General features: G+C 37.7%; 1 non-coding gene across 1 annotated transcript; it reads left to right on the forward strand.

Moving 5' to 3' along the window:
• The first annotated feature begins 739 nt into the window (after positions 1–739).
• On the forward strand, positions 740–811 carry TRNAW-CCA (transfer RNA tryptophan (anticodon CCA)). Its single transcript has one exon. It is a non-coding gene; the product is annotated as a tRNA-Trp (tRNA).
• The last annotated feature ends 4586 nt before the right edge of the window (positions 812–5397 follow it).

The following is a 5397-nucleotide window of genomic DNA, read 5'->3' on the forward strand; positions in this document are numbered from 1 at the left end:
AGCTCCTCAATCTGTACCACAGATCTCCCAAGAGGCTCAGAAATTGTCAGCACCAGTTACCTCTGGAAGTGTGGAGGATGAGGTGTATGAAGAAGTTGTTGAAAACAGGAGGTTGGATTAAGTTCTGCTTTAAGATGCAGTTAAGCCACCAAATTCTTTCCCTTTTTCACCCAGCTGGAAGGTTTCTCTTCTGTCACCCTGGCAGAAGAGGGAGTTTATTTTCTGGAGAGGCTGCATATCTCCAGACTAGGAATATTTGGTGAATTTGAAGGAAAAAAAAAATCTTACTGCCAAATTGAGAGATTTCACAAAATTTTGTGCACTGAATGTTCAGTGCTCTGTAACACTCTTTCCTCACTTTGATCTCAGAATACTAGGAACGTGGCTTATACTTTCTTTAATACACTGGATGGTTCATCTGTGCAGAATTTCAATGGTCCAACAAGAAAAGACATTAAGGTGTACATCAGTATTTTCTTCACGATATAGCCCAGTCACATCATTCGTAGAAGTGAAGCCCAAAGTTGACAGTGTACACAGTACCTAGCAGTTCCCATCATCCTGCACAGATCCACTCTTGACCGTGAGCAGACAGCCACTGATCCCCTGGTATTTGAGCAAAACTGCTAATTAAAAAGATAGAAACTAAAATAAATAAATAGAAGACATCAGCATGGATGGAACTTGATTATACAGGGATACAGAACATATTCAAAATATCATTATATTATAAATAACTTCCCTGGTGGCTCAGAGGTTAAAGCGTCTGCCTCCAATGCAGGAGACCCAGGTTCGATCCCTGGGTCGGGAAGATCCCCTGGAGAAGGAAATGGTAACCCACTCCAGTATTCTTGCCTGGAGAATCCCATGGACGGAAAAGCCTCGTAAGCTACAGTCCTTGGGGTTGCAAAGAGTCAGACACGACTAAGCGACTTCACTCACTCATGAATAACTGAGAAGATTTTGCATCAATAAAATGAGAATAGTATGCCACAAAAAGGGATAATATGACTCCAAGGAAAAAAGGTCTTGAAAATTAAAACTATATATAAAATATGATTGAATGATTCTAAGCTTTAGAAGCTAATGATGAGGAATTCTCTCAGAAAGTTAAATAGAAATGGAAAATAGGAAAGAAAAATATTAGAAGATTGTCTTATGAGTATCCATACCCAAAATTATAGTTCTAAATAGACAAATCAGAGAAAACAGAAGAGAAAATCATGAGGAAATAATGTTATATAATGAAAATTTAAGGATTTCCCTGGTGACTCAGATGGTAAAGTGTCTGTCTACAATGTGGGAGACCCGGGTTCGATCCCTGGGTCGGGAAGATCCCCTGGAAAAGGAAATGGCAATCCACTCTAGTACTATTGCCTGGAAAATCCCATGGACATAGGAGCCTGGTAGGCTACAGTCCATGGGAGAATGGACCAAAACAGAATGACACCCTGCCAATACAAAATTTCAGTGGTCAAGAAAAGCTCTTGAAGCTCCCAGAGCAAGAAAAAAATCAGTTATACTAAAGATTATACATGAAGTCTTTGGACTTTGTAGAAACAGAGCAATACCTTAAAAACTATTATGGAAAGGTCTTCACATTTTTCAGGGGAAATGTTTTCTAACCTATAATTCTGTGTTCAGTCAAATTAGCAAATATGAGTAGAATAAGGGTATTTTTGGACAGATGATATCACTAAAAATTTATCTCATTCTCACCCTTTCTCAAAAAGCTATTTTAGGGTGTGTTCCACTAACCAAGAAAGTAAAAGTAAGAGAGAAGACAGGATCTAGGAAACAGAAGATTCCACTCAAGTAAGTACCAGAAGGAATGCCCTTGATATGATGGTGTGACTGTCTAGCAGTCAGTAAAAATTCCTTTCCTTTTCCTTTTAAGTACATAGTTAGACTATCCACCAAACTCTCTTGCTTTAAATGTTGGCTCAGGACTGAGTCCTGTGGATAGAACTAATTGTGGTACTTCCAGGCTACTCTTTTCAAGAAGTAGAAGTGCCTCTTCTAACTCTCCTTGAAGCAACTGGATACAGAAGATGATAGATGGTACATTTACAAGATGAAAGAAACCCAGATTCCAAATTCGCTACATGGAGGAGACACACCCACTAACCAAGGACCACCATCTTAGATGGTTCCTTGAGAAGGAAATAAGTTTCTGTTTTGGGAGTCTGTCATTGCAGGCTATGCTAAGTACTAGGAATTCTGAGAAGAAATACTAGGGTAAAAGTTGTGTAACAGGGCTAGAGAGTAATCTAACCAGTCCAGAATTGGAGTAGGTCAGAGGTTCTGAAATAGAAGTTTTCCACCAGATGAAACTGATAGAAAACTGGATGTGTTTGAACACTGAGGAAAAGATGAGGGTGAATTAGCTATAACAACACAGGCAACAAAGAAAACAAAGTAAATGACACATTCATTGACTCCAAGGAGAACAAAGTTTATGTGAAATAAGGAAAATAATTATATCTAGCTGCGTGATCAGTTATAAGTAAAATTTCAATAACTTTAATATAAATATATATTATAATGTTTTAATATTATATATTTAATAATATAAATATATATTATTAAACATAAATATATAAGTTTATTGGGGAGATGAGAGTATGAAGGTGTGTCTGTGTGTAGTAATGTGGCATAGGGAAAGAGAGTTAAGTCCATATCTCCCATCTTGAGATGTCCAAAATTGAAAAAATACAAAAATGAATGATACAAGCACTGTTGTTGTTCATTCTCTAAGTTGTGTCTGACTCTTTTATAACTCCATGGACTGTACCACGCCAAACTCCTCTGTCCATGGGATTTCCCAGGCAAGAATACTGAAGTGATTTGCCATTTCCTTCTCCAGAGGATCTTCTCCATATCTCTGGCTTTGGCTGTAGGATTCTTTATCAGTGAGCCACCTGGGAAGCCCCTATATATAGAAATATAGACAGGGGATGACACTGAAGAAGGGAAATATCGAGGGGATAGCAGCAAGGGATTCATATGTTATAATAAGCCTCTTAGATTTATTTTTCCATTTCAAAGTATATAGGTATTACATGTATAAAAAAGAAAATAATATTAACATTTATATCCATATTTCTTATAAAAATATTTCATATGGATCAAAAACAGAGTTAAACATTTTAGTAAAGTTCAATCAGAGTGAAACAGGACACAAATTTAATAGTATTAGAGTGAGGGGGGAAAACTTTCTCTGCCTTGCTTATTTAACTTAAATGCAGAGTACATCATGAGAAACGCTGGACTGGAAGAAACACAAGCTGGAATCAAGATTGCTGGGAGAAATATCAATCACCTCAGATATGCAGATGACACCATCCTTATGGCAGAAAGTGAAGAGGAACTCAAAAGCCTCTTGATGAAAGTGAAAGAGGAGAGTGAAAAAGTTGGCTTAAAGCTCAACATTCAGAAAACGAAGATCATGGCATCCACTCCCATCACTCCATGGGAAATAGATGGAGAAACAGTGGAAACAGTGTCAGACTTTATTTTTTGGGGCTCCAAAATCACTGCAGATGGTGACTGCAGCCATGAAATTAAAAGACGCTTACTCCTTGGAAGAAAAGTTATGAGCAACCTAGATAGCATATTCAAAAGCAGAGACATTACTTTGCCGACTAAGGTCCGTCTAGTCAGGGTTATGGTTTTTCCAGTAGTCATGTATGGATGTGAGAGTTGGACTGTGAAGAAGGCTGAGCACTGAAGAATTGATGCTTTTGAACTGTGGTGTTGGAGAAGACTCTTGAGAGTCCCTTGGACTGCAAGGAGATCCAACCAGTCCATTCTGAAGGAGATCAGTCCTGGGTGTTCTTTGGAAGGAATGATGCTGAAGCTGAAACTCCAGTACTTTGGCCACCTCATGGGAAGTGTAGACTCATTGGAAAAGACTCTGATCCTGGGAGGGATTAGGGGCAGGAGGAGAAGGGGACGACAGAGGATGAGATGGCTGGATGGCATCACTGACTCAATGGACGTGAGTCTGGGTGAACTCTGGGAGTTGGTGATGGACAGGGAGGCCTGGCATGCTGCGATTCATGGGGTCGCAAAGAGTCGGACACGACTGAGCGACTGAACTGAACTGAACTGAACTGAAGGGGAAAACATCTGTGTAATAAAAAGAAAAACTAAAATGAAAGAAAAACAAACCTGAAAAACACTTTATCAATTATAAGAAAGAGTTAATTTTTATTATGAAATAACTCATTTAAATATATAAGAAAAATAACACCTCAGTAGGTGAACAAAAAAATAAATGATAGGGAGTGGAAATGGCTAATTTTGATCCAATTTGCTGTTGATTTAAGTAAGTTAACAAATAAAAAGTTACCTTTATACTTACTTCAACTTAAAAATGGTAACTCTCTCTTGAAATTGTGATAAGCTTATGTTATATGTACATACATAACTAGTCTCAATGCAGATATTTATGTTCTACTTGAGAGTATGATAATTAACAGCAGTAATTAATGGAATCTTCAAACTTTTTGGCAAAGGCTCAGAGACCTAAAGGACTTCACTGGTGGCTTAGATGGTAAAGAATATGCCTGCAATGCAGGAGACCCAGGTTTGGGTTTGATCCCTGGGTCGGGAAGAACTAAGCATTGTCCTAAGTAAATAATTAACCAAGGAAAATAAAGTCATCATGGTAGGAGAAAGAAATAAATTATAATTCCCTACACCATAGAATAGCAACATAATTATTAATATAAAAACTATGCCACAAGTTGACCAGATTATTTTATGTGGTATGAAAATGCAGAATATAATACATATGAAAATACTTGGTAGATGTAAAGACTTTATTAATATGTGGAGTTATTGTTATCATCCGTGCTGTTGGGAACACTGCTTTGGCAGAATTATTCTTTCTCAACCACAGACAGAGATTTATCTCCTTGCCTCCATATGTGACACATTAGAAGTTACTTGAGCTCAAGGTCAGTTTTTAACTTTGGCTTCTTAGAGAAGTGATGGAATAAACCAAAGATCAATGTGAATATTTTCCAAGAAAATCATCCAAGAGGAATACCCAGGGAATGGTGGAAAGCATTCCAAGGACCCCACAGGAAGAACAAGTCTTTGTCTGAGAGCTCTGGGCTGCTCTAATAACTTCATCTTAGCCATTGTTCAACTCATCATTGGGAAAGACTGGCTCCTTGGTCAATTTCTATCACATTTCAGTATCTATGAGGGACTGTATGTCTTTGAGGGCCTCAAGCAGAAAGACTTAATCATATGACTGCAGCTTTTTAAAAAAGTAGTATTTATGCCCAATCATTATAGTTGAATCTGAGATCAAATTTGAATTCTTTTCCTTCAATTTAAAAGTATATATTGGTAATTTTTCAGGTTGGGAAGCTCCCTGAATCC

The sequence above is a fragment of the Ovis aries genome, chromosome 3 (assembly GCF_016772045.2).
Source record: "Ovis aries strain OAR_USU_Benz2616 breed Rambouillet chromosome 3, ARS-UI_Ramb_v3.0, whole genome shotgun sequence".
NCBI lineage: Eukaryota > Metazoa > Chordata > Mammalia > Artiodactyla > Bovidae > Ovis > Ovis aries.